The sequence below is a fragment of the Orycteropus afer genome, unplaced genomic scaffold (assembly GCF_000298275.1).
Source record: "Orycteropus afer afer isolate SDZICR_OR568_19922 unplaced genomic scaffold, OryAfe1.0 scaffold00022, whole genome shotgun sequence".
NCBI classification, from domain to species: Eukaryota; Metazoa; Chordata; class Mammalia; order Tubulidentata; family Orycteropodidae; genus Orycteropus; species Orycteropus afer.
In genome coordinates, this window is record NW_006921609.1 from 18,904,141 (window position 1) to 18,929,695 (window position 25,555).

Sequence of the window (25,555 nt, forward strand, 5' to 3'; positions counted from 1 at the left end):
GTTTTCTACCTAAGTCCCCTATACTCTACACACAGGGTTTGAAACAAAAGCCTGTGTTTCTTCTGGGCAAATTCTATTTCCCCTTTTAACATATCCAATCAATTATTGGCTGAAGGCAGACTTTCACACTCTCTGTTATCCACATACCCCATAATCATTTCTAATGTATAAGCAGGTAAGAGAACATTTAATAGTCATAGTACATTGAGATAAACACATAAAACAAAACACATAATCCTTTTAAAGACATTCCAGGTTCATCTCTTCACCTTGATTACCATCCCATTCTATGCACATGGCCTTGGGCCTTTGGTTGGGTGTAACCAAAAGTCCTAGCTTCTGGATCAATTATTTCCTCCTTCTAATGCAGTTTTAGCCAGCATATACCAATCATAAGGACACAAAACTTGTTGAGCAATGGTTTCTATTAAGGTTTTTACAAACGATGTTGTTGGCCCATAGGTAGTAGCAGCTTGTTTCAAATCTTTAAGAGTTTTAAAAGAAAATGTTTTATGTTCTCACATTGGTTGATTAGACTGCTGATTTATGTATTCTGTTAAGGGAAAAACATGTTTTAATTCTAATGGAATGTCCTCATCCATGGCCCTCGCCTTTTGCACTATAGCTCGTATAGGTGAGAAAGGAGGCACGGCGGATGATAAATAGTTAATTTGCTTTCCTGAGGGAGAGAAAGGGTCAAAAGATGCAGGAGAGCAAGCACTGTCAGGCACGGATGCAGCTGAAACAGTCTGATTTAAAAAAGATTTTGTTTGACTTAAAAATGGATTTAAGGAAGGATATAACTTCTCTTCCTTAACTTCTGATGGTTCAGTTTCTAACTTCTGTTTAACTATTTCTTCTTGTGATTTTAACTTTGAATCTGTATCTACAATTTTCTCCTTTCCCACTTTAGGATTTATGCCCACACTTATTCCCTTATCTAATTCTAAACACAATTTTAAAATACTCCAATTAGAAAACACACACTCTGAAAAATCCTCCAGCCCACATTCTTTTAAACACTTATTTATTTGTTGGCCAATGGTCTCCCAAACTGTTAAATCAATGGTTCCTTCCAGAGGAAACCAAGGGCAACAGTGATCAACAGGTTGCAAAAATTCCTCTAACTCTTTTTTTAGACACTGAAAAACCTCTTGAACTAATGTTTTAACAACAGAAATATAATGATCTCTTTCATGAAATTCTGAATCCCCCATGTTAGCCTGGCTTAAAGTAGTTTATTTATTCACCCACACTCACCCTTTTCCATCTCATTCTCATTTGTTTCTAGGAATTTTTTTTATTTCACACTTCATTTCTTCTATTACCCAATAGTTTTTGATCAGTCTATTATTCAGTTCCCTCATACTTGATATTTTTTTCTTTCATCTTCCTATTATTGATTTCTAACTTTATAGCATTGTGGTCTGAGAAGATGCTTGGTAGTATTTCAATGTTTCTGAATTTATTGAGGCTTGTTTTACATCCTAACATATGATCTATTCTGGAGAGTGATCCATGTGCACTAGAGAAGAATGTGTATTGTGCTTTTGTTGGGTGGAGTGTTCTGTATATGTCTATGAGGTTGAGTAGGTTGATTTTGTGTTGAGTTCTTCTATATCTTTGCTGGATTTGTTTATAGTCGTTCTGTCCCTCCTTGCAAGTGATACATTAAATTCTTCTACTATTATTGCAGAATTGTCCATTTTTCCATTCAATTCAGTTAATATTTGCTTTATGTATTTCATTGGGTGCATGGATATTTATTATGGTAATGTCTTCTTGGTAATAATTGGTCCTTTTAGCATGATATAATGACCTTCTTTCTCCTTTATGTTGTTTTTCACCTTGAAGTCTATTTTATCAGAAATTAATATTGCCACTCCTGCTCTTTTTTTGGCTGCCAGTAGCTTAATGTATTTTTTCCACCCTTTAATTTTTAAGTTGTTTTTATCTTTGTATCTAAGGTTAGTCTCTTGTAGGTAGCATATTGATGGGTCTTCTTTTCTTATCCAATCTGCTACTCTATTTCTCTTGACTGGTGTATTTAGTCAATTCATATTTAGTGTAATTAATAATTGTTGTTGTTGTTATGTGCCGTCAAGACCGAATTGACTCATAGCAACCCCTTTTTGAGTTTCTGAGGCAGTGTCACTATGGAAATAGATTACCCAAACTTCCTTCCAAGGAGTGGCTGGTGGGTTTGAACTGGCACCCTTCTGGTTAGCAGTCAAGTGCTTTAGGCACTGTGCTACCAGAGCTCTTGTAATTAGTAGTAGGCATGAATGTACTGCTGTCATTCTATAGTGTTTTTTGTTATGTTGTTGGTGATTTCCTTGTTTCAAATATTTTTCTGTGTTGAGATCATTTTGTTATCAAGTGTTTCTTCTCTTTTCTTCATTTTTCTTGGTTTGGTGCTTACTGAGCCCAAATGTTTTTCTTTTTTCTGGGTCTGCTTAGGGGGATTGTTAATTTTCTTTGTGGTTACCCTGAAGTAAATTTTTGTATCCTTACATTTGTAACAGTCAGTTCTATAAAGACAATGTCCTGCCTTCTTCTCCATTTGGAAGTTTTGTAATTAGAGCTTTTATTCCCTCTATTTGCTTTGTTACTGGAGTCATCTGTAGAATGACTCCCTTGTTTCTTTGTGTACTTTGTTTTATGAGCTTATTTTGAGCATCTATTTCTGGTTTGGTTTCTAAGTGTTGATGTCAAGTGCCCTGATTTATTTTTTTGTTCTCTGTTGTGGGTTCTCTATTGTAAGGACTCCATTTAGCATTTCTTGTAGGATTGGTCTGGTTTTCACAAATTCCTTTAATTTCTGTCTGTAAATGTTTTGATTTCACCTTCATATTCAAGGGACAATTTGGCTGGATATAGAATTCTTGGTTGGAAGATTTTTCTTTCATGTTTTATATATGCCATCCCATTGTCTTTTTCCTCCATAGTTTCTGCTGTGTAATCAGAACTAAGTCTTATTGGTTGTCCATTGTAGGTGATATTTCCTTTTTCCCAAGCTGCTCCCAAGAGTCTTCCTTTGTCTTTGCTTTTGGAAAGTTTGATTATGATATGTCTTGGTGACTTTCTCTTGGTATCTATCTTGTATTGTGTTCGTTGAGTTTCTTGGACAGATATCTTTTCTTCCTTCATAATATGGGGAATCTTTTCTGTTAGCAAGTCTTCCATAATTTCCTCAGTATTTTTTTTTTTTTTTCTTTTTGCCTCCTCCTTTTCTGGTATCCCAATGAGGTGTATGTTGTTTCTTTTCATGTTATATCATATGACTCTTTGGTTCTCTTCATTTCTCTTAAATCATTGTTATGATTTTTCTTTAGACAGGCTGGTGTCAAAGGATTTGTCTTCTAGCTGGGAAAGTGATCTTCAGCCAGTCCTAGTCTACTCTTTTGTCCTTCCACTGTGTTGTGGAACTCTGTAATTTTAGTGTTCATCTTCTGGATTTCTAACCACTGTTTTGGTATGAGTTCTAATTGTGTATTTATCGTGTTATTTTGTTCTTCAAAGGTTTTCCTGAATTCTTTCACAGTTCTGTTTGTCTTCTCTTTGATTCTGTTTGTGGATTCCTTGAGCCCTTGTAGAGTCTTATATACATATCTTCTGAATTCCTTCTTAGATAGGTCTATTGCCTGTTCATCTTCCACGATAGATAATTCTTCATCTGTGGGTTTTATATCTATTGCCTTAAACTTTTTTTTTTTTTTTTAATTTGAGGTTTGATTTGAGGTTGTCTGTTGTTTCCTAAACATTTTGAAGTTTTTGTCTTTAACTATTAATTATAAATTGATTTTCTTTCACCCTGATTTTATGTTTAACTGTATTTGAAAGTGTGGAGCAAGTGTGCTTTTTTGGTTATTAATTCAGCTGTATGGGGTTGCTCTCCAGTTCTCTTTGTTTTAGTGGAATCACTGGTGGGGATGTGGATGCAGATTTCTGTTCATTGTGAAGGGGATTTGGAGTTGGTACAAGCAGATGCTGTGGTGGTTTAATGTGATCCTTCTATTGGATGAAGCAGGGGAAAAGGGGAGAAAAGAGAGAGATAAAAACCAGTAACAAATTCCCTGCTCAGACAGTTTGGGTTGTTTCTTTCTATGATGGCTATCAATGGTGATGTCTTCTTGTCAATCGCAGACCCACAGTTCAAAATTGACAGATTCTGATGGGTGAAGGGTCCCTACTTTCCAGTTGGAATGGGAAGCCTAAAAAATCCCCTGCCCTGGACCACTCTGTGTTAAAAAGAAGTTGTGGAAGAGTTGAACCCCACCCCACTGCTGTGAGCTCCCTCTGGGGCTCTGCCTACTCAGAACGAGTTTCCTCCTTTCCAACTCATAACAATCCTATAGTATAGAGTAAAATTGCCACATAAGGTTTCTGAAGTTGTAAGCTTTACAGAAGCAGACTGCCACATCTTTCTTTTGTTGAGGGCTGGCGAGTTTGAACCACCAACCTTTTGGTTACCAGCCAGATGCTTTAACCAAAGCACCTTTCTTTCTAATATAGTGAATAGCAATGGAAAATACATAAATAAATAAACAAATCCAAAAGCACTTGTGGTCTCTATTATTTTTAAGAGTGGAAAAAGTCCTGAGAACAAAAATTTAAGAACTGTTACAGTAGATTATCATATATATACAGATTTGCTTTTCATTCTAGGTGTTGGTTGGAAAAGGAAGAGTGGGAAAGACATAATCATTTTTGAGCTTCTGGGATCAAAAGGAGCACACATCAATTCTGTTTCCACCCATATTTGAGAACTAGCACATGGCCCATACAAAAATAATGGTCAAACTCCTGGGAAATCTAACCTCTGCTTGGCAGCCACCTCAGGGTAACAATTTTATTCTTTCATGAGTTATAAATCTTTTTTGTACAGCTGGATGTCTCTTTCATATTTTTAAATAGTTATTAATTATTATCCTGAAAAGGGATTTAAATTATATGGAAAAGCATGCTATTATTAAATTCCCTCAATTTCTTCTTCTCATGATTCTTATAAGGTGGATTAATCTTCTTAACTTATTAAAAAAGCTCTCTTCCAAGAGAAAGATAAGCTAGTCCAACAAATAAGAATACTAAGTATTAAGTAAAATATAACAAAAACATGGAGTAGATGAATATACCAGACTGTGCAGGGGTCACCATGCTAAGTTGTACACATTGTACCTTGAAAAAAGGTAACAGCTGCTGAATCCTTGGAAGCTGAATTTACCTGACAACTCATAGCAAATAATCCATTCTGGCCTTCAGTTGAGTTTCCCAAAGAAAAGATGTATTATTTATTTAGTAAAAAATCTGAATTCACTTGAAGGACCTGTTTTTCTTTAATTTTCACAAAGCTGTCATATAGGTCATCAGTGGGATAGTTAATCTGTTTATACTATGAGGATCAAAAACTTTATATTTTTTTATTGTTATAGCCCCAGCACCTAAATTAGTGCCTGCATGGAAAATACTCAATAGATATTTATTGAATGAATACACAAAAGCATTGAAGCATGAATCGATATATAACTACAGAGATGCTTATAATGGCATAATATAGTCCTCTGTCCTTGACCCTGAGCCAGAAACATTTTTATTAATGCCTTAGCTGTAGAAAGAGAAGTAATGCTGATTAAATTTTCAGGTGCTCCAAATCTGAGAGGATTAGATAATGAAATTGATGACAGTATCAAGGTTCAAAAATAAAAATGGCAGGGTAAATGATAGGGCTAAACTAACACAAATCATTTTAACCAAAATAAAAATCCTACAGGTAGACTCAGAGAATCAATTTTACATGTATAGCTTAGTAATGCTTGACATAAAAGTAGTTTATATGAAAAATGTTTAAAATTTTTTGTTGGAAGGAATTAATAATATAACTCGATACTAAAATAGTAAATTATTAATGGAAGTAAGGTGTCCATACTTTAAGAGCCGATAGGTCAACTAGATGCTGCATTCATCATTCTTTATCTTAACTATTGTATCCAGTTTGAGGGGAATGTTTGACCTATAGAGAAAGTGAGGCAGAAAAACAATCTAGGATTTATTTGACATTTATCTTCAAATATTTGAAAGACTTTGCTACACTCCAAAAAGATTCTGGCCTTACTTTGAATTGTTCTAAGAGACAGAGATCAAATTCATATTGAGAAGAAACAGGGAAATATATAACATCTCAATATAAGAAAATGTGCCCACACTGCTACTGGGATTGTAAAATGCTTAACAACTGTGGAAAATGGTATGACACTTCTTTAAAAAGCTGGAAATCAAAATATTGTGTGATCTAGCAATTCCACTACTAGGTATACATTCTAGAGAAATAAGAGCTGTGACATAACAAATATATGCCCACCTATGTTCTCACAGCACTATGCACAATAGCAAAAAGATGGAAACAATCTAAATGTCCTTCAAAGGAGGAATGGATCAACAAACTGTGGTAACTGCACACAATAGAATACAACCCAATATCAAAGAACAGTGATGAATCTGTCAAACATCTCATTGTTGTTGTTGTTGTTATGTGCTGTCGAGTTGGACCCAAATCATAGCAACCCCTCCTTGGGTTTCCGAGGCAGTATCACTACAGAAGTAGATTGCCCAACCTTTCTTCTGAGGAGTGGCTGGTGGGTTTGAATCGCCAGTCTTCTGGTTAGCAGTCAAGTGCCTTAGGCACTACGCTACCAGAGCTCCTTAACAAGAACAAATTTAGAGCCCATTATGCGGAGTAAAACTTGTTGTTGTTTTTATGTGGCATCAAGTCAGACCCAACCCATAGCGACCCCTCCTTCAGTTTCTGAGGCGGTATCAGCACAGAAGTAGATTGTTCCATCTTCCTTCCAAGAAGTGGCTGGTGGGTAAAACTAGTCAGTTACAAAATGATAAATACTATATGAGACCACTATATAAATATCAATAAAAGGTTTTCAAGAATAAATAAATATTATTTGAAAGCTATTAAATTGTGTGGACAATAGCAAATAATGGATGACACTGAAAGAACGGGAATTCGAGAACACTTAATTGCACTCATGAGGAGCCTGTACACAGATCAGGAGGCTGTTGTTTGAAAAGAACAAAGGGACACCACTTGGTTAAAAATCAGGAAGGGAGTGCATAAGGGTTGTGTCCATTCATCATATTTATTAAATAAGTATGCTGAGAAAATAATCCGAGAAACTGGATTATATGAAGAAGAACGTGCTATCAGTATTGGAGGAAGACTCGTTAACAATCTGTGATATGCAGATGACCCAACTTAGCTTGCTGAAAATGAGGATGACTTGGGATACTTTCTGATGAAGATTAAAGACTGCAGCCTGCAGTATGGGTTATACCTCAATATAAAGAAAATAAAAATCATTACAACTGGCCCAAGAAACAGCTTCACGATGGATGGAGAAAAGATTGAAGTTCTCAAGGACTTCATATTACTTTGTTCTACAATCAACACCAATGGAAGCAGCAGTCAAGACATCAGACAATGTATTGCATTGGGAAAATCTGCTGCAAAAGACCTCTTTCAAGTGCTGAAGAGTAAAGATGTCTCCTTGAAGAGTGAGTTATGCCTAACTCAAGCCATGGTATTTTTAATCATCTCTATGCATATGAGAGCTGGACAATGAATAAGGAAAACCAAAGAAGAGTTGATGATTTTGTGGTATTGGAGAAGAATGCTAAGAGTACCATGGACTGTTAAAAAGACTAACAATTCTATCCTGGAAGAAGTGCAGCTGGAATGCTTCTTAGAAGTGAAAATGGCCAGACTTCCTCTCACCTACTTTCGTCAGAAGGAACCATTCCCTGGAGAAGGATATCATGTTTGGTAAAGTGGAGGGTCAACGAAAAAGGCCCTCAACAAGATGGATTGACACAGTGGCTGCAAGGATGGGCTCAGGTATAGCAAGTATCATGAGGCTGGCACAGGACCAGGCAGTGTTTCATTCCATTGTGCATAGAGTCGCTATGAGTTGGAGACAACCTGACAGCACCTAACAACAACTGGGGTGAGTGGGGAAGGTAGAGTAAATCACTAACTAGAGGGATTAAATTGAAAAAGAAAAAGAAAATGTGCCCAACAATTAAAATTATTGAAAAACTAAACGGGCTATATTTAAACTATCATCTTCTCTCTACCTGTTAATATTCACAAAGATTCCAGATGATAATGCTATGGCATTAAAGAATCATTCTCTTTGTTAAGGAACATATTTTACTCCTAAGATTGCTTTCTTGGTGCAGATTCTATGTTACACTGAAATTCTAATTTTAGTGTGAAGTAGCAATAATAATAAGTAGAAAATAAAATGAACTTGATCTCTTCCTCCATTTATTGCCCCAGCAAGATGTTTGTGGACTTGTTAGTGTAAACGGTTTACATTGAGTCCCCATCTCACTTAAATATTGGGAGCTACAGAGAAATACAAAATTCAATCTCACTGATCTCTCTTTTGATAACCAAGTTCTTCTATCAAATTTTCAGGTGGATCCTATGCCACCCATCAGTTACTTCTTTATCTTCCTTTCCCACTACCCATCAACTCCTAACATCACACTCTGGAGATTATTAGCATAATCATGTAGGCCAATTTGCCTACAGGAAGAGCATCCTATCAACAGAACTATTCAAAAGATATAACAATTAATTCTTTACCCAGTAGCAGCAATATTGAAGTTATTTTTGAAGAGAATTTCTGAAACAAACATACTTTCGTTCTGTCACCTTCAATTATTGCTTTGCTCAAGAAACCAATTTAAAAAATTAGTAAATGGCAGTTGAATCCAACATATATTTGTTTCCTACTCTAAAAGCTTTCTCTTGTCCTCAAATTCCACATATTAAATTTCCCTAAAAGATAGCACAAGGAAATGATAGGGAGAAAAGTAAATTAAAGATTTTTAATTTGTATATGCTGTACTCCTGCGTGCATAACATATTGTAAAATTTTCTGGAAATACTAGAAGATCACACAGTTACTCTTAAAAATTTGTGGAATACAATAGAAAAAAATCATTTTAAAACATTGAATTCAAAGAAACTTTCTTATTGCACAATGTAGAGCTGCGGAACAGAACTAATCTCATGCTCCAAATACCAAGTCAAGGTAAGGAGCCCCAGTTGGAACAAATATTATGTTCAGCAGGGGTAAGTCATACATATCAGGCAGTAAATGTATCTGATGACAAAGGATATTCTGAACCTAGAGATCCATCCGATATGGTTCTTTTTGAACCAAAATATAAATCATAAAATCAGCCTCACACTGAAATGCAGTAACCAGGAGAAACTCCCACCGTTGTTCTTGACATTGCTACCTGCAGAATTTGAAACTGAAAATATGAGAAGCAGATGGAGGAAGAGTTCTGAACCCTATAGTGGGTTGATAGTACTTAGGAACAGTTTACTAATTTCTTCTGGTCAATCATGAGTCACCTCATAATATAATTCTCTCATTTCTGCAATGTAGTAGCAGTTAGATTTACACACACTATAATATTGCAAAAGTATTATGACTTTAAGCCCTGTGGGCTTTAGAATAGAGAATATTTGGTTACACACTCTAGCTTTTCTAACAAGAAATTCTAAAAACTATGCATTCAAAATATGATTGTAACTGACAAAATAATTGTGAGAACTTTTTTATTATTTCCCAAAGCCATTGGATATCCTAGTTAGTTTACTGGTGGAAAATAGACAAAGATGTAGTAGTATAACATAATAAGACAGAGATATGGATAAAGTATTGATCTTATTAATATGTGTAAATAGGCTTAAATATTTTATTACAAGTGAAACAAACTTCAATACCTTGTTTCACCTAAAATAAATAGATTCAGTGATACTTAAAAAAAGAAAGGAGATAGACAAAATATATGAGCCAAATGCAAATAAATATAGAGTTTATCATCTTGTTATCAGGAGGAAAGTCATTAAAGAAGGATAGTTTGTAAAGTTAAAGACTTCAATTCACAATGAAGGTATAGCAATTTTAATATGTATGCACCCCAAAATACAGCAACAGCTTATATCAATAACTACAGGAGATGGAAGGAGAAACACAGAAACAATTATTCAGAGGCAATCTTAAGATATATCTGTCAATCCAAGACAGATCTAATGGACAAAAATAGTCAACAAGGTAGGATTTATAAGTGTATGTCAAATCCTAAATTCCTAAATCCAAAACCAATGAATATATCTTCTCCTCAAATACACAATGTTTGCAACATTTGACCATATCACAGGCCAAAAATAAATAAATAAATAAATAAATAAAATCCTCAATATATTCAAAATAATAAAAATAATATAAACAACATCATTGGCATTTAAAAAAGATAGAAAACCAACAGTAGAAATTAATAGTAAAATCAAAATACAAATTAAAAATTCACTGAAATATTATTTCTCACATTATATTGACAAAAAAAAAATTCTATAAGTTTACAAAATACTTTGTTCCTTCCTTAAGGGACAGGCAAATATCATACATTGCTGATGATTATACTTAAAATGTTACAATTCTTATTAAAGACAATTTAACAGTGTCAGTGGAAAGTATATATACATTTGGCCTTTTCACCTTAACAATCTATTTCTAGGACTGCATCACAAATATAAACTAGCAAAACTATGAGAAATCCCTTGCATGAAGCTATTTGTTTTTAATTAGCAAAAATCATCTATATGGGACTTACTTGTTTTATAAATTATGGTATGCTCCACAAAATGAAGCATTTTGCTGTGCTAAAAATAAATGGAGATATTTATATATATCACCACAGAATAATCACCTAGACTTAGCTTTAATTGTGTGGGGGAAAAAAAAAACAAGGTTATGACAAGCATATTGTGCCACAGTTTATCTAAGAAATAGGAGATGTGAAATGTATTTTCATGTGCTTGACAAAAGGAAAAGAAGAAAAAAGAATAATAAACAAAATATTTTTTAAAATGTTTCATTAAAAGCAGAACAAGGTTAAAGGAACAAAAGCAAAGGAATAGGAGCTATACTTCTTTTAATACATTTGATTACTCTGGTGGCATAATGCTTAAAGGCATTTGACTGCTAACCAGAAGGATGGAGTTTCAAACCTACCAGCTACTCCTCGAAAGGAAGACTGGGCAATCTATTTCTGTAGAGATACCACCTCAGACACCCAATGAGGGGTCTCTATGAGTTGAAACTGACTCAGTGGCAGTGAGTTTGGTTTTTGGTTTTAAGATTAAAAAAAAAAAGAAAAGAACAAACAAATAAACTGAATTGTATAACCTGTTGGTGGCATGACCATCTAACGAGTAGATATTACAGGAGATTTTAATATAGCTATGTACTGTATAATATAAGTTGGAAATAATATAAGATGTGAAATGTATTTTCATGTGCTTGACAAAAGGAAAAGAAGAAAAAAGAATAATAAACAAAATATTTTTTTAAATGTTTCTTTAAAAGCAGAACAAGGTTAAAGGAACAAAAGCACAGGAATAGGAGCTATACTTCTTTTAATACATTTGATTACTCTGGTGGCATAATGCTTTAAGTTGGGACAACATCTGATCAAAATATATAAAACAAATGCAACATATAATACATATGTCTTGATAGTCATAGTAAACATCTATATTACTGGCTTTTGTATGTACTGTACTGTACTTTCTATCATTATATTAATGTGAGCTTTCTGTACTTACAAATAAAAGGTTTACCATAAAACAGTGTATCTTTTAACTTATCCAATCCCATGCATTGCACATCTCTTGACTGCTATAGTGTTATTTATTTAATTATATATATATAATTATATATATATATAACCATGAAGTGCATTTTAAAAAAACTTACTGCTATCGAGTTGGATCTGACCCATAGCGACCCCTCCTAGGGATTTCAAGGCAGTATCTCTATGGAAGTAGATTGCCCAACATTCTGAGGAGTGGCTGGTGGGTTTGAATCACCAGTCTTCTGGTTAGCAATCAAATGCCTTAGGCACTATGCCACCAAGACTGTCAAATGCAGCAAAACCAGTACTAGTGATAGGAGCATCAAGGAACTTTCTGTCTTGTAGGTAGGCATGGGAGGCATATGCACAGAAAGAGGAAATTGAGGAACTGACTTTGTGGGCCACAACAATTATATATAAAACTACATTTGTTAAGAATTGATCATTCTGAAATCTGGAGGAAGGATGGTGGGTATTTTGGTGTCAATGTAAGATACTATTATATACTTTCAAATCATTTAAATCCTTCCCTCAAAATGAAAGGGATAAAAATTTTTTAATAAATAAATGAAAGGACAGATTTCAAAGTATTCCCCATCTAAGTGTACCTGCAGAGATCAAGTTGTAGGTTGATGTGCCCAGGTGTTAATGAGGAAAAGGGAGATGACAATGACCTCCAGGAAGGACAGAGTAGAGCTCTTCAGCTAAAGAGTTCCGCTTCATGCTGCCTCTAGGTCATGTCACACACTGTGCATCTCTGTCCAAGGGGGTCATCTCACCAACGTGATGATCAAGGTAAGTGATTTCTCTCCCAACTACTAAACAAATATGGAAAGAAAATGTGATTTCTTCATTTTTTTAGAGACTAAGCTATTTTTTTCTTTATAATTTCTTTATTTGATTAGCAAGGGGAATGTTACCTAAATTCTAATCAAATTTAAAACTTTTTTCCAATTTAATCATTTAATAATTCCTTCACTTAATGCTTAGGCATTGTATTAAAAAAAAAAAAAAAAAAAAGATGTTCAACTGCTCAGATCCTTCATCCTAAAAAAAAAAAAAAAAAAAGATGTTCAACTGCTCAGATCCTTCATCCTTTGAACTTCATCCCAACTCCCCACTATCTAATGTCTCCACAGTGGCTCTTGCTATGAGTTATTTGGCTGTAGCTGCCGTAACAAATTACTATAATCTTGGTGGATTAAAACAATAGAAAATTATTCTATCAGAATAAACCTGTTCTATCATAATTTATTCTATCATAATAATTTATTTTCAGAAGTTCTGAAATCCAGGTTCCTTTCTTCTGAAGGCTTAAGAGGAGAATTTTTTCCTTTCTTCTTCAAGTTTCTGCTTTCTCCTGGCATCCCTTGACTTATGGCAGGATAACTCAAATCTTTGCCTTTGTCTTTACATGGACTTTATCCTTGTGTCTTGGTGTCTGTGTATCTGAAGTATCCCTCTCCTTTCTCATATAAGGACACCAGTCATTGTACTTAAAAAATGCATGGGTGTTGAATTGATTCCAACAGCTTAGACTATAACTACCCGTAAGGCTTCTAAGGCTGTAAATCGTTATAAAAGCAGAATGCTGTTATCTTTCTCCCATGGAACAGCTGGTGGGTTAGAAGCACCAACATTTCAGTTAGCAGTCTTAAATGCAGCATGGTCATGGAGAGGACACCATTCAACACATTGAGGGGGAAAGAGGTGTAAGGGAAATGAGTAATTCAAATAAACATGGTGTAAAAGTGGTGGGGCAGAAAGCTCCTGTAATAGGAGTGTTATGTAATGTTATCTCTGTCTCCTCTACTTCGTGGGTAATGTCCTTTGGTTATCTAGTTATTGTTTACTCTGCTATCATTTGCTGCACAGTCTATTTGCCAGGAATTGCCAAGTTTATTTTTTGAGAACTGACTCCTAGCCTGGAAGAAGACAGCCTGCAAATTACTTCCTCCTGGAATCCAGGGAGGGCAGAAATGGAAAGAAACTGTACACTCATTTAAAGCACCATCTCATCTGTAGACATAAGCCCCAGAAGGAAAAAAATAGACAGTCTTATAGCTTCTTAATTCTCCTCATTTTCTCTCTCTTCTTGCTGTCATTCTCATAAATATGAAAGGTACTGGCATGTCATTTATTTATCTCACATATTATCCTTCTACCAGGGAAAAAAAAAAAAAAAAAAACTTAGGCACAAAAAACAAAACAAACAACAACAAAAAAACACTTTTTAAAACAAATAGCAACATTTTCCAAGCTTGGAACATGTTCTCCATGAGTTCTGAGTTTGAGAGTTAAAACAAATTCTTTGAGAAAGTAGTGTTATATACCAGGAGACCTCTGTGAGCTGTGTCTACTAGACACATAGATTCACATCTTAAAAGAGAAGCTTATAAGGGAATTTAGAAAATTCTTTTGCAATTAATTTACCTGGTTTAACAGCATAGTATATCTTGTTTCTAGATCCTTTGAGGAGGTGTAAAATGTTACAGATTTTCTGAGTATCTCTCTTTGTTTATTTCTGTAGCATTGTTAATAGCCTCATTCGGCAAGAATCTCTGTCCTCAGGAACATGGATAGTTTGCTATTTGTGGTAAAAACTCAGTATCATTTACCTTATTAGATGATTGAATTATTATTGCTTTTAGCTGCTATTGAGTCATCTCCTAACTCAGCTTGACCTCATGCACAATAGAACAAAATGCTACCTAGTCTTGAGCCTTCCCCATGATCAGCTGTGGATCTGACCATTTTGATATACAAGGTTTTCACTCACTGATTTTTTAGAAACGGATCATTGTATCTTGGTTCCCAGTCTATCTTATTCTGAGAGCTCTGCTGAAAACTTCAGCAGCATAGCAATATGCAAGCCTTGACGGACAGATAGAATAAGGAAGACTGAGGAAGAACTGATGCCTTATATTGTGGTGTTGGTGAAGAATATTGAAAATACCATGGACTACCAGAAGAATGAACAAATCTATCCTGGATAAAGTACACCCAGAATGCTCCTTAGAGGTGAGAATGGCCAGACTTCATCTCACCTACTTTGGTCATGTGGTAAGAAGGGATCAGACCCTGGAGGAAGATATCATGCTTGGTAAAGTTTAGGGTTGGGAGTTCTGCTAGCATAGTGCCTAAGGCACTTGACTGCTAACCAGAAGGCTGGTGGTTCAAACCCACTAGCCACTTCTCAGAAGGAAAGTTGGGCAATCTACTTCTGTAGTGATATCTTCTCAGAAACCCAAGGAGAGGTCACTAGCAGTTGGGTACCACTGGACAGCACATAACAACAAAAACATCAACAAAGTGTAGGGTCAGAGAAAAAGGGAAAGACTGTTAATGAGATATATTGACACAATTGCTGCAACAATGGGCTCAATCATTGCAGGGACTGTGAGGATGATACAGGATCAGGCAGTGTTTCATTCTGTTGTACATAGGATCTCTATGAGTTGGAATCAATTCAACAGCACCTAACAACAACAACTGACAGATGCTGATGGCTGCACATATTGCACATTGGCTAGAAATTGAACCTAGGCCTCCTGAATGAAGGACAACAATTCTTCTGCTAAACCACCACTATATCAACAAAGAGAGATGGAATGAGGGAGGCAACTAAATGCTAATAATGCATAAGCAAAGATACAGAAATGAAAATAAAATAGACCAAAAAGGCTCTTCCTGGATGCTTGTGGGGCCAGTAAATTCCAAAGTCCTGGCATTTTCTTCTCCTCAGCCCTGTTTCTCAAGTCCTTTCCTTCCTGTTCTTTTTTCCTCCTGTTCCCATTGGCCACTGCCCAGCAGACTTCCCTTCATTAGTACTGCAGTAGCGCTTCACTTCCACTGAAAGGTCTTCCCCCTTCTAAGTCAAAGCAGCTTTCGTGCCACAAGAGTTCCACTAGCTGCTCCTTACCGATGATGAAATCTCTTATTTTGGGCCTTTATTTTTTATTTTTTTCACCACATACTCAGCAAACAGTTGATTTTCTTTAGCTCCAGTTTAATAACATTATCTCAAAACCCCAGTGTGACTGAAGCTTAAAAGAGCATCAGTTATAGAACTCTTTGCATATATAGATTGGAGAAATTCTGAAAACCACACACAAAGGAGTCCCTTATATACCTTTCCTCTACTAAAGCAAAAAAGTTTTAATAATGTAGGTGGGATGGAGAAGGGTACCGGAGGCTTTTCTTAAACTAACTCTGTACATGCCTCAACAACTTTACACCACGTGTTCAGCTTTAATCAGAAGATTTCTGCACAGCCTCAAGACCTAACCTCCGCCTCCAGCACATAGTGCTCAGTGTGCCTTATCCTGTAAAGTCAGTGAATGCTCTGGTGCACATATGCACAGTAGCTGACTTTACAAAATGTGTGGAAATGGCACTCCAGGGCCAAAGCTTGCCCTTTGTTTAAGGCTGGATCAGATTCATGTCACAGATTTTTTTTCTTTAAGATTACAAAAGTGTGATATTAGTTCCCTTGAATATAATACATCAGCTAGTATTATAAGAGTTAGTGATGAAAAGTAGCTTGGGGCTAGAGGGTGTTAAGGGAGGGAGAAAGTACATGTCTTTGATTACTCATGAATTTCTTTCTTTATAGACTGTGTATGAATCTTATAGGAATTTTAATGTAGAAAATGAGAAAAAAAATCCACTTGTAATACAAAGAGGAGGTAAGTGAGTTTTGACTGGAAACAAAAGATGACAGAGAAGGAAAAAGAATTTGGCTGATAATGCACTAGAATTCTATAATTTGGCTACTTTATCCACCAAAAAGCAGTGAGGAATGAGCAAACGGACTTCGAATTAGTAAGGAGATCAATTTCCTCTTTAGAGGTCCTGTTGGAGCAAACGGTTAAGCACTAGGCCACTAGCCGATAGACTGACAATTCACATTCCCCACTTCCCGAGAGGTGCCTCACAACAGACCTGGACATCTGCTTCTGAAAAATCACAACCTTGAAAATCCCATGGAGCAGTTCTACTCTGCACACTTGGGCTCACCATAAGTTGGAACTGACTCAGTGACAACTAACAACAGCCATTCTCTTTGGCCAAACATGGAATCTTAGTTTGCCTTTTCTTTCCAAGTTTATTGTTTATTTCTCACTTGAGAAAGTATAGCTTCTGCAGAGGATGGTTACTTAAACCTTCTGTCTTGAGCTTAATTTTAATCACAAGGCATTTTAGCTCTAAAAATATGTATTAAATAATTCTGATTTAAACCTTTTAAAAATATATCCCTTTACTGCTATTCGATTTTAATTATTTTAAGAACAGTACCGCCATATTAAAATATAATCACCTTACTCCTTTGGCTTCGTGACAATGTTCATAAAGTGCTTAATATTCATGTAACATGCTACCTCACCCTGTAATATCACTATATTTATGGAAAGAAATTGTAATCCTCTTTACTGGCTCAGGTTAATTCCAATAAAATATTAAATTCATTTTCTAATCTAAATGAGTTCATTAGGAGAGGCATGGTACTGAGAATACCAAACTCTCTACAGAGTTCAGCTTCATTACATTTCCGCACTGTGTGTTTCCAGAGCTGTTGTACTACATTTATGAGGATTTATCTGTACTGTTCCAAAAACATTCATCCTAATTCTACTCCTTCTGTGCATGCTAATCATGAATATGTTAAGTGGAAATACTAAGCTTGTAGCCAATCTCATCCCCAGATGGGTTCAAGTTATGATTACAGAAACAAATTTGCTGTAAGCACTCTTAAAGCAGTGCCAGTGAGGAGGCAATGAAGGTTTGGGGCTACACTAAAAAAAAAAAAAAAAACAAAACCTGAGACAGAGTAGGAATGCCATAAAATGGTAGGAAAAAAAGTGGGGGGGTTTCCCAGAAAGAGCTTCAAGAAGACATAAATAGACCTGTCCAAAGATATTTAAAATAAATATAGGGATGAAATCATTAGTTTTAACTGCTTGGAGTCTCTAAAGTCTATAATCTAAAGTTGAGCTCCATATTATTCAGCTCATTACATTTAGCAAAGCTTTACTCTATTAAACCCTCTGTTTGAAAGAAATAAAAGACCTTTTAGGAAGTGAAGAGAAGAGCAATCTAGAATGTTTAGGTTGTGAATAAATTATACAGACCCCAACAGTTTGCCAGGAAGTGTTTTGATCTGTTCTCACCTATATTGAAGACTCTTTTGCTTCCCTTTAAGGTAAGAAAAAATAAATAAATAAATAAGTCATCTCGTTTGTGTATCCTACAGGATGACCTCATCACTAATCTTCTGTCTGGGAAACACAAGGAAGAAGTGGGAATATGCTCTTACATTGTCGATTGGGAAACTAATTTGCTTTGTCAACATTCACCCAAACCACAATAAAATATTTCAACAATAAAAAAATAAATAAGATGATCCAGGTATTAAAAAGAAAAATCTCCTATTACCTCCCTTATCACAGCAATAGTACAGAGTACACATTTGTAGCAATCTCTTAATAAAACCAGTTAAATCAACATTTCAGATACTTAGTTAACAAAACAAATATTTTTTCTCAAGCATGTGATGGAAAGCTATCCATTTGTACTCAGACATAACATGAAGATGAGCAAGAAAGTTATTCCTGAGTGGTCACTATTAGAGCTAGATATATGTTCTTGTTTATCTGTACAATGTCTGCAGTAAATTTTCAACCTAAAGTGAAATCCAGTGGCCACTGGTTGTCACTGTTGTACCACAAAACAGTAATGCAGGTATATTTTTTTCAAAAGACAGTCTTTAAAGAATAAATTTTGAAATGATGCATTTGATAAACAAATTCAGAACACAGAAGTCCAGACTAAGACCCCATGCAATTCAAATTAGTTTTAGACATCTAGATGTGAAAACTTTGCCAAAAATATAATTCTACATGAGTCATATGAGATGGGAAATAAAGATCTGATTATATATTTAAACAAAATCCTTTGTATTTGAATAATCACATAAACTATATACCATATCTGTTAATGAAAGCACATATTCTTTCTGATGTTTCAACTTAATGTTATTATGCTAATGACCCATGTGTTTAATTGCTCACTCCAAAGCTTAGATACATTATTCAAATGAAGTATTTTCTAACGTTTGAGCTTATAACATTTTTAACCAGTAGAGAGTAGACAGCCTTGACATAATCTTCCCTCTTCCCAAAGCTGATTAAAACTGGCAAGACAAGAAATCAATGGGATCCTGAATATAAATCCCAAAATATTCTGCGGTGTTTGAAATTAATTAAGTACTGTGATGCAGGAGACTCAAATCAATAAACATCAATGAAGGTAGTGTTAAAGGTGGGAAGAATTGGCAAGAAATCCACTTGGTATTCGTAGTTATAAGATGATTATCTACTCAATGAAATTAAAGGTTAAAATTAGACTGATTGTGCTTTGGGAAAATACACAGGCTGGTCTTGAAAGTCAAGAACAATGGCTAAGATCTTGAATACAATCCTTCAAATTTGGAAAATTACACTTCTTAAAAGAACCAGAGGATAACACTTTAGTCGTACCTTTCTAAACTTTCTGTATAATAGAATAATTTCCAAACTGTTTTAACAATGTTGTTGTTGTTATGCGCCGTCGAGTCGGCCCCGACTCATAGCGACCCCTCGTTGGGTTTCCGAGGCAGTATCACTACGGAAGTAGGATTCCCCAACCTTCCTTCCGAGGAGTGGCTGTTGGTTTTGAACCGCCAGCCTTCTGGTTAGCAGTCAAGTGCCTTAGGCACTATGCTTCCAATAAGGGAAAAAAACAAACAAACAAACAAAAAAAACCTATGCACTGATATTTTCCAGTTATCACAGAGGGAGAATTAGGGGAAAAAAGATGAAAAGTACAAGCAGTGTTTTTACACATCGTTTGTAATACATAGCTATTCACATGATTTTTCTAGAGAAAGTACTGTAGTTGTTCAAAGTCACCTTTCCTTGTTTTATTTCTTTAGTCTCTGTTTCTTTTCAATCTTGAACATAAAGAATAAGCCATAAAATAAATCCCAAAATAAAGTTTTGCACTGAGACAAAAAAAAAAAAAAAAAAAAAAAAAGATAATGAATGCTACCTATATTTCTGAGTAATATACATTCTGAGTAATAAATATTTATTTATAACATTTAAAATTTACTCATTACAAATAGGCAAAGATGAAAAGATACAATTTCAATCACATCTTCTGTATAGGATTACATTTTCATTAAGATGTAAGCATTTTAAATATATTGATTTTTTCTTTACTATGGCAAATGAGAATAATTGCCTTTTAAAATAGGCAATCAGAGTGGTAGAAACAACTTCACAAAAAAATACTTATGTCCAAGAAGTTAAAATTTGAAAAGTCGTCAATACTGGTGCCTGTTCATATAAATTTCTCACAGTAGGTTATTTAAATCTAGTGTTGTCTGGTGTGGGAAGAATAATAGCCACCTAATCAATAAGGATACTTGTGGGACACTGATGATTTCTGCTCTTTACACAAAACCTACTGAATCAGAATCTCTCCACTAGAGTCTTTACATATGTATTTTCAAGACACTTCCTATAATACTTTTAGAAGTACTAAACTTTTTATGAACATTTATAAATTTTATCCCATTTTCAAGATCAATAGAATCAACAAACAACATTTATATAATATCCGTAGGTAAAATGTCTAAAATACAAAACCAAACCAAACTCACTGCTGTCAAGTTGGATCTGACTTATAGCGACCCCTCCTTGGGTTTCCGAGGCAGTAGCACTACAGAAGTAGATTGCCCAATCTTCCATCCTAGGAGTGGCTGGTGGGTTTGAACTGCCAGCCTTCTGGTTAGCAGTCAAATGCCTTAGGCATTACACCACCAGAGCTCCCCAAAATACAAAGTAGCATTATTTTTATTTCCTAATAGGATAGGTGGGAGCTCTGGTAGCATAGTGCCTAAGGCACTTGACTGCTAGCCAGAAGGCTGGCGGTTCAAACCCATCAGCCACTCCTCGGAAGGAAGGTTGGGCAATCCTACTTCCGTAGTGATACTGCCTCGGAAACCCAAGGAGGGGTCGCTATGAGTCGGGGCCGACTTGACGGCAGATAACAACAACAACAATAGGATAGGTAAGGAGCCCTGGTGGTGTAGTGCCTAAAGCATTTGACTTCTAACTAGAAGGTTGGCGGTTCAAACCTACAATCCACTCTGCGGAAGGAAGACCAGGCAATCTGTCTCCATAAAGATTTACTGCCTCTGAAAGTCTGAAAGTCATCGGGGGTTGCTATGAGTCAAAATTGACTCCATGGCAATAGTTTTTTTTTTTTTTTTTTTAAATAGGCTAGTGGCATGTTTATAATGGAATATTCCATTAGCCACATAGAATTTAAAGGGTCTTTTAAAAATATGGATGTTACTAACTGACTAAAAAAAAATCCAATAAACCAAAACCTTGTTTTTTTAAGCTAAGACAGCTCTTACATCATTGTTCAGTAGCATTAGATAATTTTTTCCTTGGATATCCTCCAGGAGTTTGTAAATTGCTTAAAGAATATTGTTTATGTTCAAATTCTCTACATCTTTGAATACTCAACTCAGTTCTACTCATTTAATAGCTACAGAGTAACCACTTGCTAAATTATGAGTCTAATTAAGCACACAAACTACACTTCTCCTAGGCCATAGATACACTCTTTAAACAGCTAAGTAAAACCCATTTTAGTGAATTATATAACTTTCAGCTTAATGCTTAAAATGATATCACTTGCTTGCTATCCAACTAACTTCTGGTACTCCAAGCTCTCCATATTCTCAAACAGAGGTGCAATAAATACATCAATATCCATCTACCCAACCCCAATAGATGACAATAATAACAATAAACAACATTGCCATTGAGTTAATTTTGACGTATAGCAACCAATGTGTTATAGAGAAAAACTGCTCCATAAGGTTTTCTTGGCTGTAATCTTTATAGAAGCAGATTGGTAGGCTTTTCCTTTGTGCTGCCACTACATGAGCTGGTACTACCAAACACTTAATTCAGTAGTCATGTGCAAACCATTTGCACCACAAATGGATCTTAAATACCTGAATATGTTTAACCAAAAGAAAAGGGAAATATAAAATTAAGAAAGAAGGAAGCATGGAAATGCAGTATAAAAATCACCAGCCTGAGATTTACTCTGTGAAAGTTTGTATTTTCTTCTTCCTTTTAGAGATAGAAACTCAGGAATAAGCCAAATGGCTAGACACCATAATTCTCAGCTTCTATTCCTGCTAGTGGTTTCCATGTGACTTTATTCTCAAAAATGTAATGTGAAGTTGCACATATCATTTCCACCAAAGGAAACCCTTTTTCCTTCATTTTCTTATTTCTCTTTCCAGCAGCTTAAAATTCATGCAGATTGGAGATCCAGCTTCAATCTTGATTGATTGTAGCACTCTAGATGTGGCAGAACAATGAAAAAGAAGAAAACTTGTTTACTACTTCAAGACAGTTACATGAAGAGAAAGTGAAGTTCTGGATTGTCAAATATATGATATATTTTAATTCAAATTTACACACTAAACACTAAAGCAAAAGATGAAGAAATAGAAGATTTTTACCAATTTCAGCATTCTGAAATTGAACAAACATACAATGAAGATGCATTGATTATTACTGGTGACTGGAATGCAAAAGTCAGAAACAAAGAAGAATCATGGGTAGCTTCAAAATATGGCCTTGGTGATAGAAATGATGCCAGAGATGACATGATAGAATTTTGCAATACCTATGACTTATTCATTGCAAATATTTTTTTTTCCAACAAGGTAAACGGTGATTATATACATGGACCTCAGCAGGTAGAATATGCAGCAATCAGATTGACTACATCTATAGAAAGAGAGATTGAGAAGTTCAACATCATCAGTCAAAACAAAGCCAGGAGCTGACTGTGGAATAGACCATCAATTCCTGCCATGCACATTCAAGTTAAAGCTGAAGAACATTCAAACAAGTCCTCAAGGGCCAAAATACGACCTTGATTATATCCCACCTGAATTTAGAAACCATATGAAGAATATAGATTTGATGCATTGAGCACCAATGACCAAAGACCAGATGAGTTGTAGGATGATATCAAGAACATCACACATGAAGAAAGCAAAAGGTTGTTAAAAAGACAGGAAAAGAAGAAAAGAACAAAATGGATGTCAGAAGAGACTCGGAAACTTGCTCTTGAATGCAGAGTAGGTAAAGTAATAGGAAGAAATGTTGAAATACAAAAGTTAAACAGATGATTTCAAAAGGCAGCTCGAGAAGACAGTGCAAAATGTTATAATGAAATATGCAAACATTTGGAGTTAGAAAACCAAAAGGGAAGAAAACTCTTGGTATTTCCCAAGCTGAAAGCACTGAAGAAAAAAGTCAAACCTCAAGTTGCAATATTGAAGGATTATATGAGGAAAATAATGTATGATGCAGGAAGCATGAAAAAAATGGAAGAGATACTCACAGTCACTGTACCAAAATGTATTGTTTGATGTACAACCAGTTCAGGATGTAGCATATGATCAAGGTATGGTATTGACAGAAGAAATCCAAGCTGCACTGAAGAAATGGGTAAAAAACCAAGTCTCTAGGAATCGACAGAATACCCAGTGAGATGTTTCAACAAATGGATGCAATGCTGGTGACACTTACTTGTATTTGGCATAAATTTGACTGGAAGAAATAGATAGGTTTACTCATTTCAAAGAAAGGTATAACAATAGAATGTGTAAATCATCAAGCAGTATCATTAATATCACAGGCAAGTAAAATTTCTGCTACATAATTCAAAAACAGTTGAAGGAGTTTATTAACAGGGCACTTCCAGAAATTTAAGCTGGGATCAGAAGAATAATAAAGGATATCATTGCTTATGTCAGAGGATCTTGGCTGAAAGCCAAGAATACTAGAAAGATGTGTTCCTGTGTTTTATTGACTATGCAAAGGCACTTGACTGTTTGGATCATAAAAACATTATGGATAATATTTCAAAGAATGGGAATTCCAGAACACTTATTTGTGCTCATAAGGAATCTCTAGTTAGACCAAGAGGCTATCAATCAAACAGAACAAAGAAATTCAGTACGGTTTCAAATCAGGAAAGATGTGAGTCAAGGTTGTACCCTTTCACCATACTTATTCAATCTGTATGCTGAGCAAATAATCTGAGAAGTTGGACTATATGAAGAACACAGCAGCAGGATTGGAGGAGGACTCATTAACCATCTGTGATATGCAGATGATACAACCTTGCTTGTTGTAAGTGACGATGACTTGAAGGACTTATCAAGAATATCAAAGACCCACCAGCCACTCCTCGGAAGGAAGGTTGGGTAATCTACTTCCGTAATGATACTGCCTCAGAAACCCAAGGAGGGGTCACTATGAGTTGGGTCTGACTCAATGGTACATAACAACAACAACAACATAGTCCTCAGTATTGAGTACACCTCAACATAAAGAAATTAAAAATACTCACAACTGGATCAATAAGCATCATCACAATAAATGGAGAAAAGATCAAAGTTGTCAGGGATTTCATTTTATTTGGACCTATATTCAACTGCTATGAAAGTAGCGGTCAAGAAATTGGAGGTCATATTGCATTGGGCAAAACTGCTGCAAAAGACCTTTTTAGTGTTAAAGAGCAAAGACGCCATTTTGAAGACTAAGGTACACCTAACCCAAACCATAATATTTTCAATTGCCTCATGTTTGTGAGAAATCTGGACAATGAATAAGTAAAATGGAAGAAGAATTGACAATTTTGAATTATGTTGTTGTTGAAGAGTACTGAAAATCCCAAGGACTGTCAGAAGAACCAAAAAGTCTTTCCTGGAAGAAATGCAGCCTGAATGCTCCTTAGAAATAAGAATGGCCAGACTTTGTCTCACCTGCTTTGGTCTTGTTGTCAGAAGGGACCACTCCCTGGAGAGTATCATGCTTGGTAAAGTAGGGGGTCAATGAAAAAGGGGAAGACCCTCAAGGAGATGGATTGACACAGTGACTCTCACAAGGGACTCAAGTATCCCGAGGATGGTGAGGAACAGCACAGGACCAGGCAGTGTTTCATTCTGTTGTACACTGTCATTATGTGTCAGAACAACTCGAAGTCCTTAACAACATTTTAGACTGTAACTGAACTAATACAGTCACACAGAAAATACCAGAGTGGCCATGTTCAATGTGTGAATTCAGTTTTCTTTATCTATGTGTTAACTGATAATGATACTAACTACAGAAGGAAGGTTGGTTTAACTGGCCAAGGGGCTGGAACTCCAGAATCAGAATGAATATGAGATTGTCAATACCTTGGGAAAGAATTGATATGAATGTTCTTACTACTGCTGAAAAGCATTTGGGAGTAGAAGTGTGATTTACTTTAAAGAGAAAGTAAAAAGTTCAACATTTGAAAATGGAAAGAAAGTTAGTTCTGCTCTTACCTGGGTATAAATATCATTTGCAGAAGGTATTTAGAAGTTAAAAATGCAAATTATTTAAGTGATTTCTTAATAGAACTGGATACCAGAAGTAAATCAAAAGCAAGGATCTCCAGGTTAAAGTAATTTAAATTATACTTGCCTTCTCATTTTAACTCATTTAATATAAAGCTTTATGACAAATATTTATCTGAAAAAGAGAGAGAGCCATAACAAATTCTAATATCTGAAATAGCTTCTCTTACATTTGGATTTTAAACTATTTTTAATAGTACTAGGAGTTTCAGTTAGTTAATATTACATTCAGCCTAGATTGTATGGGTCCCTGATTTATGTATGCTCCTTTCTTCCTTCCTATGAACCAAA